Below are 12,299 nucleotides of genomic sequence, written 5' to 3' on the forward strand. Positions count from 1 at the left end.
GAGAGATCCATAGGGTGGAAGTAGTGAATGCAATGAAGAAAGTTGAAATGGGGAAAGCCCCAGGATTTGATGGAGTGTGTGGTGAAATGCTGAAGCACAGGCAAGAGATATTATTACAATGGATGTGAAAGATGTGCAGCTTGGCCTTAGAGGAGGGCAGAGTCCTGAAGGATTAAAGTTCAGTTATACCGTAATTATTCCCCTGTACAAAGAAAGAAGGGAAAAAGAAGTGTGTGATAATCATACAGGAACTTGTGTTCTTAGAGTAATAGGAAAAGTATACGGTAGGATATTTACTGACACTCAGGGAAATGAAAGAGGAATTAGTTGGTGAAGGACAAGGAGGTTTCAGAAAGGGAAGAGGTTGTATAGACCAGATATTCATCCTAAGGCATTTGGTGAAAAAGTTTCTAGAGAAGGGAAAGAAGCTGTATGCAGCCTTCATAGATAAACAAGGAATGTGGAAAATATTAAGAATATATTGAGTCAATGGGAAGCAGCTGAATGCTGTGAGGGCACTAGGCCTGCAGTGTGTGTGGATGGTGAATTGTGATTTTCTCTATCTGAATGTTGGATTGAAACAGGGTTGTGTCATGTCTCCATGGTTGTTCAAACTGTATATGGATGAAGTTATAAGAGATACAAGGTAGTGCAGTGTATACTGGAGTGGCCCTAATGAGAGGGGGTAGCATTTGGAAACTTCCTGTTCTGTAGTTTGCAGATGACACTGTATCATTAAGTGAAGATGAAGGGGAACTGCAAGGCTTAGTGAATGAATTGGGAATGTGTGTAAGAAATGGAAGCTGAAGGTGAATGTACGGAAGAGTAAAGTTGTGGTCTTCGTGAGAAATGAAGTCACTGAATGCACAGTGAGGATAGATGGTGAGGAAATGGAAAACGTGGGTGCATTTAAGTACTTGGGGAGTGTGATGAAAAGGGATGGAAGTTTAAAGGATAAAGTGCATGAAAGGGTACAGCAGGGAAGAAGGGTTGCTGGTTCTTTGAAAGCAGTGCCATGAAAAGGGAAGTGAGCAAGGACGTGAGGAGGCCGTAGCACGGGCCGAACAGGGTAGTACTCCCGAGGGGAATGGGAATGGTGGTGATAGGGAGAGCTGGAGCTCCTGTTTCACTAGCTATCTAACCATCCCCCTTTGCTGACCTTTTCAGTGTGACAGTAACATGGAGAGTAGACCAGCATACTCTCCCAAACATTTCCTCTAACTATCTATGCACTACACCACATGCACTTTACATTTCACACAACGTATCCCACTACGTTACAGGGGTTGGCGCCAGCAAGGGCATGCGGCCAGAAAACTTTGCCCCCGCTACCTAGTGGCGGACTTCTGGGGGGAGGCGTGGCGGGGGTTCCGCCGGCATAGATCATGGGTCCAGGGCGAGATGGGGCTCGGGCCTGTGCTAGAGGGTACAGGGCATTGCGGTTCCCAGGCTGCCGCTTCCGCCCAATAGAGAGGGCCCGAACCTGGGAGTAGCGTCCCAGGAGGCTGCCCTATCAGTGGGTGTATAATGGCGGGATAGTTGCAGTGCCAAGACGCGCTTGGAGGGTGTCCCTGCAGCTGTCCTGGCAGGGTGCCCCGAGGCCACTACCACAGCCACTGGTAAGCTGGTGGGCTAGGGGTCCCAGATCCATTGCCTGGACCTGGGATTGTGCGGTGAGTGGGACCTGTGCTGTGTCTGTCCCCATTTATTAATACTGAAGATGACAAAACAAAAAAGGTTTCAAAGCAAGCCTGAGGACAGTAAATCACCCATGGGGATGAGGGTGGGTTCATGGAATGTGGGAAGTTTGAGGGGAAGAGCAGGGGAAGTCGTTGAGGCATTCAGTAGGAGGTGGGTGGACGTGGCGTGTTTGCAGGAAGTCCGGTACAAGGGTGGATCAGCCAGAAAGATTGTTGGGAAGGACTGTTGCTATAAGTTGTTTTGGCAGGGGAGGACAGACGGATATGGAGGTGTTGGTGTGATGGTTGCGGAGAAATGGGTGGAATATGTTATGAATGTTTTGAGAGTAAGCGATAGGATATTGGTTGTGAAAATTCTGTTGGGAAGAAAGATAGCTGTGATTATATCGGCATATGCTCCACAGGCAGGATTGGATGAATCAGAGAAAGATAGATTTTGGGATGATTTAATACGTGTAGTGGGTGGTATGCGGGATGATGAGATAGTGATTTTGGGAGGGGACTTAAATGGTCATGTAGGTGAAGCAGCCCAAGGTTATGAAGGAGTGCATGGGGGATGTGCATATGGTCTAAGGAATGCAGAAGGGGAAAGGATACTCGAGTTTGGGGAGGCAACGGACATGATTGTGTGCAACACATATTTTAGGAAAAGAGACAGTAGGTTAATTACGTATGAGTCTGGGGGAAATAGCAGTCAGATAGATTATTTTCTGGTTAGGAGGGCTGATAGGAGGTTAGTGAGGGATGTTAAAGTTATAGGAAGTGAGGAGTGTGTGCAGCAGCACAAACTATTGATTTGTGATATGGTGCTTAAAGAACAAATGATGAAAAAGAGGACTTATGTACCTAGGAGGAAAATATGGAAGCTGAAAAACCAAGTAGTAAGGGATGCCTTCTATAGCGAGTTGAGGAGAGTGGTGGCTGAACAGGGAGCTGTAGACAGAGGCGTTAATGAACAGTACAGAGCCATCAAGAACAATTTCTTGAGAGTTACTGATGTAACATGCGGCTGGACAAGAGGACCACCAAGACATAAAGTAACTTGGTGGTGGGATGAGGGTGTAGAAGCTGCAATTAAGGAGAAAAGAAGGCTTTTCCGGGAATGGAAGAAGGGTGGTAGCAAAGAGGAATATTTGGCTGCCAAGCGTAGGGCTAGGAGAGAGGTATACAGGGCAAAGTCTGAGTCACAGAGACAATTACTTGATAACCTAAATCATGGGGAAAGGAAAAATATATTTAGGGTGGCAGGTCAGGTGAAGAGGGATAATCGGGATATCATAGGTGAGCAGTGTGTGAAGAATGATGAAGGAAGGGTAGTGATGAACAGTGAGGATATTAAAGATGCATGGAGAGAGCATTATAACCGGTTGTTGAATGAGGAGTTTGACTGGGACAGGGAAGGTTTGGAGCCAGCAGATCCAGTGTCTGGCCCTTGGCCTTTGATTGATACTGCTACTGTGAGTGAGGCAATAGGCAGGATGAGGGTGGGGAAGGCAGCAGGTGTGTCTGGGTTGACTGCCGAAATGTTGAAGGCCTCAGGCGATATAGGGGTGAGTTTAGTCACTGACCTGATAAATAGGATTATTTATGAGTGTGTTGTCCCAGATGATTGGCTGAAGAGTGTAATTGTAAATGTGTATAAAGGGAAGGGTGATGCCCTGGAAAGAGGGAATTATAGAGGTATAAAGCTTTTAGATCAGATAATGAAGGTAATGGAGAGAGTTTTAGAAGGTATGATTAGAGAAAGAGTGAATATTGATGAGATGCAGTTTGGGTTTATGCCAGGTAGGGGGACCACTGATGCCATATTCATTGTTCGACAGCTTCAGGAAAAATATATTGGTAGGAGAAGGGATCTTTATTTTGTTTTTGTTGATTTGGAAAAGGCCTTTGACAGAGTCCCTAGAGAGGTGGTGAAGTGGGCAATGAGAAAGCTTGGCTTGGAGGAGTGGCTGGTTAGGGTGGTTATGGCCATGTATGTGGGTGCTCACACCCAGGTGAGAGTGAATGGAGATTTGAGTGATGAGTTTTCCGTGAATGTTGGTGTGCATCAGGGGTCAGTCTTGAGTCCCATGTTGTTTATCATGGTACTTGAAGCCCTTTCACGTGACTTTAGAAACGGACTCCCTGGGAGTTGTTGTATGCTGATGATTTGGTGTTGATTGCAGAGAATGAAAGGGAGGCGGAGGAAAGGTTTAGGAAGTGGAGAGATGGTATGGGGCAAAAGGGTTTAAGGGTAAATGCAGATAAAACAAAAGTGATGATATCTAGGGTTGGTGGCGGTACTGTCAAAGACGAGGGAGAGTGGCCATGTGCAGTTTGCCACAAGGGCGTGGGAAGTAATTCCATCTTGTGCGGTGTGTGTGATAAATGGGTGCATAAGAGATGTAGTGGTATCAGAGGTAGACTGCGAGATAATGCTGATTTTATGTGTACGGCGTGCCGGGTGAGCAGGTGGAGATCGTCAGACGTGAAAGAATTGAACTTGCTGGTGAATCTCTTGAGTGTGTGGAAGAGTTTTGTTATTTAGGAGACATGTTGTGTGCTGGAGGTGGGGCTGGAGCTAGCTCTGTGGCTAGGGTGAGAAGTGGTTGGAAGAAGTTCAGGGAGCTCTTGCCTCTCCTGACATTGAGGGGCTCTCCCTACGTGCTAAGGGGTCTTTGTATGCAGCGTGTGTTAGGAGTGTAATGCTGTATGGCAGTGAGACCTGGGCAGTGAAGGAGGAAGACATTCGCCGGCTCAGACGTACAGAAATGACAATGATTAGGTGGATGTGCAGTGCGTCCCTGCGTCCAAGGCCTGGAGGGGCTGGGTTTACAATGGAAGAGTTGAGAGGTAGGATGGGACTGGAGTGTATTGGTGTTGTGATGAGGAGAGGTAGATTGAGGTGGTTTGGACATGTGGAGAGGATGGGGGATGATAGCTGGGTGAGGAAGGTGAGAAGTGTTAATATTGGGGGTGGGGTTATGAGGGGTAGACCGAGAAAGACATGGGACGAGGTCATTAAGTGTGACCTTAGGGTTAAGGGACTGAACAGGGAGGCTGCAATGAATCGTGCAGCATGGAGAGCCGCCATTAGGTGACCAAGGCCGACACATGCAAGCATGTTGGAGCCTTTAAAAACGAAACGAAAACGAAACGATGACAGGACAGTATTGTGATACCAACTCTAACATCTGGAAGCGAAGCTTGGACCTTGTTGGAAGGACACAAGACAAGAGTGAGAGCAGTGGAAATGAGTTACTTGAGAGAAGCATATGGATCTACATGGAGGGACAGACTGAAATGAGGAAATGAAAGAGTGTTTTGGTGTGGATGTGACAGAATGCATCAGGAGAAATACATTCAGGTGGTTTGACCATGTAGAGAGGATGGAGAGTGAGAGACTAATGAGGAGTGTGTATGTGAATGAGGTGGAGGGATGGAGAGGAAGCTGAAGATGAGTTGGAGAGATGGAGTGGAGAGGTTTATGAGGGGGGAGGAGGTGAGTTGTGCAGAGGGTAGCGTAATGGCAGGGGAGACGGTGACATGGAGGCGGTTCATTTGTGACCACTCCTTATGGCATTAAGGCCTCTGGCTACAGATAAGTAGATAGAAAATCATATTCTTTGAAAACATGACAATGAAAGAGAACAGCTAGAATCTCTGCACAGCGGTCCTCGTATTTTACCAGCTGTAATATTATTGTAGATAAAGTTACCCCAAGCTGAAATTTAACTCTAACCACTTACTAAGGCAGGCATTCTTAAAGTTGTGCCTCAATACCCCCAGGGGGTATTGAAATGGGTTCCTGGGGGTATCCAGAAAGGCATGCTGAAAAACTGAACAACTTCACGTTGATGAATGAGGTGTGGCAGAGTGGAATGACAGACTACAAATGTGTCAGCTCGAGGTGTATGTATGTCAAGTTCAAGTCTGAGAAGGTGAAAGTGGCGGTGATTGTAGCATTTGCATCGTGTGAGGACAGAAGCGAGAGAGAGAAAGACAGGTTTTGGGATGAGCTGGGTGAAGTGGTGGGAGAAATGCCAAGGAACTATAAAGTGATTGTAATGGGGGATATGAATGGAACAGTAGGCACTGGTCCTGAGGATGACATAATGGGTTGTTATTGAGTACGGTACCAGAAGAAAATGATAATGGGAAGAGATTAAAGCATATGTGTCAGGAGAGGAGGTTGTGCATTTGTAACTCATATATCAAACAAAGAGATGCACATAAATATACATGGTATTGAGGGAATGAGGATTGTGTTGAAAGACGCTTGACTGATTACGTGCTCGTAGAGAGGTCGATGATGGGAATGGTTGCTGATACAGGGCCATGAGAGGACGATGTGGAGGTCTGTCAGATCATATGACTGTGGTATGCAAGATCAAGTTGAGAGGAGTGAGATAGATCAGGAGAGAGAGGAGCAGTCAGGGAGGAAGACTGAAAGTTGAGAAGCTAAGGATAAAAGAAATGGCAGATGATTACAGGATCAAAGCAGAGGAGGAGTTAGAATTACTGAATTGGAATGAAATGGATCTGGACAGCCTGTGGAATACATATAGGGATTGCCTACTTAGGAAAGCTAAAGCGGCGTGTGGTGTGGCAAGAGTGACAACAAAGAAGAAAGGTACGGCAAGGTGGGATGAGGAGGTAAAGAGAGCGGTGGAGGAAAAGAGGAAGAAGTGGCTAAAGTGGTTACAGGACAGGGGTTCAGTTGAAATAAGAACTGAATATGTTGAGAGCAAGAGGCATGTAAGGAGACTAGTGAAGAGGAAGAAGGAAGAGGTAAATGAGGAGCTAAGAAGAAAAATTAATGCGAACTACTCTGAAAATAGAAAGTTACTCTGGAAAGAGGTGCGGTAATGTAAAGTGAAAGTGGAAAGAAATGTGATGATGTGATGGATGTAGGTGGTAGATTATTAACCCACAGAGATAAAGTAAGGACCAGATGGAAAGAATATTTTGAAAGTCTGATGAATAGGAATTGAGAACAGAGCGGCTGTAAACATGACTGGTTTGGGGGGGGTGCAGAGAAGGAATGCAGTAGCAGGAGACGTGACACTCGCACAGGTGAACAGTGCTGTGAAGCGGCTGAAAAATGGGAAAGCAGCTGGAGTTGATGAGGTGTATACAGAAATGCTTAAGTGTAATGGAGAGAGTGGAATGAAGTGCTTGTTGCAGATATGAAAGAAGGCATCGATGTGTGAAACTGTGCCTGCAGAGTGGAAGAGGGCCGTGACCGTACCCCTGAACAAAAATAAAGGTACGGTAAGCAAAGTGAGTGCAAGAATTATCGTGGCATAAGTTTATTGAGTGTGGTAGGGAAGGTACAGTATATGAAAGAATTATTTTAGAGAAAGTAAAAGAGATATCAGAAGTCCTAGTGAGAGATGAACAGGGTGGCTTTAGGAGTGGCAAAGGATGTGTGGACCAAATATTTGCAGTGAGACAGATAGTAGAGAAGGCTTGTGAGAAGGACCATAAAGTGTTTATGGCATTAATGGATTTGGAAAAAGCATACAACAAAGTGCACACAGAAGGATTGTGGAAAGTTTTGCGCATGTACAGTGTAAAGGGTGAGCTGTTAGGTGCCGTCAAGAGTTTTATGATGGTAGTGAAGCATGTGTAAGGGTTAATGGGCATCTAAGTGAATGGTTCACAATCAGTGTGGGCATGCGACAAGGTTGTGTGATGTCCCCATGGTTGTTCAATATATATATGGATGGAGTGATGAGAGAAGTAAAAACACAAGTAATGGAGAGAGGGATGGTGTTGGTAATGAATGGGATATCTCAAATTTGTTGTATGCTGATGATGCAGTACTGCTTGCAAGTATCGGACAAGAACTTGGTAGCTTAGTGCAGAGTTTTGCTGATGTCTGTAAGTGTCGTGCCTTGAGAGTAAATGGAGAAAAGAGTAAACTGATGGTTACTGAGAGAGGTGACTCCCAGTACGATGTAACAGTGAATGGAGAGAGACTGGAATTGGTGAGAGAGTTCAAATACCTGGGTACAGTGATAGAAAAGAGAGGAAAATCCGCAAAAGAAGTTGAACGTAGAGTGACACAAGAAAGAAAAGTAGCTGGTGCAATGAAGGCCTTGATAAGAAACAGAGGCTTGAGTGTTGTAGTTGCACGAGGCTTACATGAAGGACTGTTAGTGCCAACTTTAACTTATGGATGTGAGACTATGGTGTGGCATGAAAATGAAAAGTCAGGAGTATGAGTAGTGGAGATGGGACTGCTGAGGAATGTATGTGGAGTACAGAGGGTGGATAGGATATGATATAATGTCATTCATGAAAGATGCGGAGTGAGGAAGTCGGTGGACATGAGAATCAAAGAGAGTATACTGAGATGGTATGGTCATGTGGAGAGAATGGATAACAATAGAGTGGTGAAAAAGGTACATCTGAGCGAATTCAAAGGAGGGAGGAGGTGAGGTAGGCCAAGGAGAAGGTGGAGAGATGTGGTGGATGAACGTGTGAGGAAGAGAGGTTTGGAAGTTGGTGAGGCTAGGGAACTGTTGGTGAGGCTAGGGAACTGACAGGAGATCGAGCTGGCTGGATGAATGATGTGAGGAGAAGTGCATGATCAGGGATTTTGGCACCCCTTTTTAACATACGTCTGGACTGACTCTATCGAATACGATTATGTGAAGCTACAGAACGTGGAGAATGTTTTTGACGTATCCGATAGAGCCAGGATTCTGGGGGATTGAATGATGAGTGAATGGAGGCATGGCCCAATGGATTGGGCAAATTTGGGCTGTCTGGACATTGCTATGCCTAACCCTGCCCTAGGATGGGAAAGGAGGTCCAGATGATGATGATGATGAATGTTATTTTGACGAAAAAAAATTCATAGGATTCATTTGTTTGTTCATAGCCATTCTCATTTTACTTCAAGGAAACTGAAAGTGAAAGGGTATGGTACCGTAATAATATTAGAGAAGGGATATCAGGCCGGCTTGGGGGTATCAGGGCCAAAAAAGTTTAAGCCACCCTGTACCAACGTATACCTAATCTAACCTAATCTGCTCTCTAGTAGATTACAGTATGATTCTGTTATCATCAATGCAACAAGCTCCTTTGTCTGAAAGTATGGGAAGTGGAAATTTATTGGAAAAACAACATCAAATGGAAACAATCAGTCTATCTACAGCCAGATGACATAATCCCATAAGGGGTGTCCATCTGACTTTCAATTAGTTATTTTACAGGGAGGGGCATTAACCCTTCGCCAACCCACTTGATGACATGTAGGGAAAAAGTGGGGGTTGGTTATATGGTTGCACCTGGCATTATAAATGGTTTCTTGGCTCACAGGAAACCATTAGGCTTGTCACTCAATGTAATATCACCTGAATAGAAAAGAAGAGTAATAAAAAGTAACAGGAAGGATGAAAGATATAGGAAGAGAAGAGGATAGAGAAAAAAAGAATATAAAGGTGAAGGAAGAAGTTGCCAGTACTACATCAAGTGAGTGGGTGCTGGTTGCCACCACCTTCAGTACCACCCATTACATTAACCCCTTAACCGCGGGGCGTCACTTTCGTGACGCTTGGGAGCAAGGGATCATACCGCGGGGCGTCACTTTTGTGATTCTGTGTTATTTTGAATTCACCCGGGCTTCCAAGTGGGGGCTTGTATCATCTATCAGTACTGCCAATGTCCAACACTAGTCAGCACTCCTAATCTCATCTGTACTCCCATCCATTGTTGACAATTTAGCCACTTCTCCCCGTTCTTGACTCCCCTCCCTACCCCCCCTCCATTACCCTATCCTCTCGCCTGCCCGGCCGTGCTACGCTAAGTAAATCTTCCCTGGAATTTTTCACTGATTTCATCCATTGAAATAAGCCCTATGCCCTATTCTTATACCAAATAATATATACAGGAAAGAAATAAGGTAAGTGAGAGTGTCATACACCTGGAATTGGTTAATTATCACCTGACAACACCTCACGTGCACTTGTTCGCTAATTTTCGCTGTTTTTTTCCCCTTGAAATATGCCATATAATCTATTTTCGTAATAAATATACATATAAGGAGGGAAGGGAGAAGCCTAAATAATATTTACATTCATCTGGAACTACCTAATTTATAATGTATTGTCTAGATTTCCTGCCAATCATTTCAGTGAAATACATAGCTGTTTCAAGAGCTATGTTGGTAGTACTGAATATCCCCTAAGTAGGCCTCTACCCGGGCCGGCCCTCCCTTATCAGTTCTCTCTCATCTTCCGAAGAGGAGGTAGGCGTCTGTTCCTCTTGCTGACTTCAGGGCCTTTTTCACCCCCATGCAAAGGGCCCTGTGACCTTTACCCCGTACTAAACCTCGTGTGGAAAGAGGTAAAGGGCTGACAATTGATAAATGAGTGACTACGATCTTTCTATTGAGTAAAACAGTGCAAGTGGAATTGTAAATAATGTGTAAATAATGTGTAAACAGCAAGTGAAAGTAATGAATGTAAATATACGTGAACAATGGAAAATAGTTTTATAAGTTACTTCGAGTGACAGTGCATAACACAGTGTAAATAAAATAGAAATGTAAATAACGTAAATAAAATAGAGAACGTAAATAGAAATGTAAATGAGTAGTATTATAAGAATACGAGTATATACCCTAGAAGTAATGAAAGTGAAAGTTTCACTCTAGCATGTCTGAATACTATGAGTTATGAGAGTGAAGATGAAAGTGACATTCACTCTCAATGCTAGTATACAGGACGAGAAAGTGAATGCTACATATTTTACTGAAAGAAATTGAATCCCTACAGTGACAATAAACTAATACTACTGAAGGAAACTTATGGATAAAGACTGTAGATATATATAAGTGTTATATAGTAATAGAAATATAAAGTGTGAGGGGTTTTATGAATAATAATGACAGAGTACCAAGAGCGAACTTGCGCAAGTGCGGCGGTCAGACGCGCTCATAATTTTCGTTGCTTTCACAGTGTTTTTTTTTTTTGGAGTATGGATCCCAAACTACTTGAAAATCATAGAGTAGTGTTTATAGTGTTAATATCTGGCTGTGGTAATCATATTACGGGCTGTCGGGAAGTGTAAAGTGGAGACTTCGTTACCCAACTTCAGAGGTCTCCACAAGTCCTACGGTAACTGACGAAGGCTCAACAAACATTCCAGGAGAAAGCTGAAGGTATGTGCCATAAGCATATATAATTTTAATATTCTAGGACTAATAACTGATTTTTGGCAAATATTTTCTGAGAGTCTGTCAGAGCCCGAATAACCCCGCGGCACACGCAAAACATCAGTAAACATGCCCGCGGTGTAGGGGTTAAATAATGAAAAGTAAAGATAAAGGAAAAACTATTAACACTAAAACACTCTTGGCTATGCCCATAAACTGCAGTTTCCTCTTATTCTTTTGATTATTCCACCTTATTCTCCCAAAAATAATTTTTGAAAACCATAGTCGAACACTGGGCTTACAGAATGTAACAATGAACCTATGATATATCCTGAGATAAATCTGTCAAAACAATCAACATACATATGCTTAATTCTTGTAGGATGTGAAGCCTGACCATTATAGGGCCCATGGTGATTTTACACATTCTACTTAAATCCATTCTCTGCACAAGTAAAACAAAGGACTGGTGAAAGTGATCAACAGCATCCCCTTCAATCCCACCCAATATGGTTTAATAAAGTACCTGAATACAGACAGCAATTGTACCAATGAACCTGAACTTATAACCTTTCGTCCGAATTGATTTCGTCATATTTCTTTGTATTAAAGGGTATGGTGCCATGAATGCAACAAAGAATATGTCCTATATTAAGCAGCTTTGATATAAAAAGCTGCCGATTAAATAACTAGCTAAGCAATAAAATTCTAAACAGGAGTAATATAACTAATACTGAACAACATACGACATGAAAGACAATTACAAACCTTACCCGTCCTCAAACACCCACCAGCCGACTTTGTGGTACCTTACCGGATCTCTTCACCTTCGGCTGCTCTAAATATAAATCCATTAAACTCTTGTTTACCTTGTTAAACTATATTAGCTAAGGAACTTTGACTAGCCTATAAAAACATACTATTGTTCTGGCACTATTATACTGTGAATTTGTAAGCTAATGTGTTTCATCTAACCCTGCGTATTGGACCCGAACGAAGAAGGTTCGAAATCACCACTATTACATTGCTATGGTAAACAAACATGGTCGATCAGCTGACGACAGGTCGCTTATATATCAAAATCGTACAAGTTTCAATTTATATTATGCAATCCTGACAGCGAATATCTAACCAAAGAGTGATCCAAGGTTGCATGTCTACAGTAGTCAATCGTAGAATCAAGATTCTTTCACGTGAGCTCCAAACTTCCCTGTATCGAATATCGTGAAAAAGATATATAGAAAAAAAAAAAAAAAATGAATGCATAGATCCACCACCGTCTTGATCGACTGATATGTTTACTGGTGTAAAGGTACTCATACAGCAAAAGAAGGTGGTGGATCTTGCCACACATCTTCAGCAAAATACAGTTGCATGGTTATAAAATCGTGGGTGTAGCCACATGCCCTTAAGCAAATATCAGCTATAGTATGTAGCACCAATCGAGC

General features: G+C 43.4%; 1 protein-coding gene across 1 annotated transcript in view; it reads right to left on the bottom strand.

Annotated features, from left to right (window-relative positions):
- LOC145413487 (tRNA (carboxymethyluridine(34)-5-O)-methyltransferase alkbh8) overlaps positions 1-11,642 on the bottom strand; it is a 386,005-nt gene extending 374,363 nt beyond the window's left edge. Inside the window, exon 1 of the mRNA XM_080283187.1 lies at positions 11,625-11,642. The gene's annotated coding sequence lies outside the window, so the exon portion shown is untranslated. The remainder of the gene's footprint in view (positions 1-11,624) is intronic.
- Between the last annotated feature and the right edge of the window lie 657 nt (positions 11,643-12,299).

Source organism: Coenobita brevimanus, chromosome 12 (genome assembly GCF_032717465.1).
Source record: "Coenobita brevimanus isolate Jiangsu-jjx chromosome 12, ASM3271746v2, whole genome shotgun sequence".
NCBI lineage: Eukaryota > Metazoa > Arthropoda > Malacostraca > Decapoda > Coenobitidae > Coenobita > Coenobita brevimanus.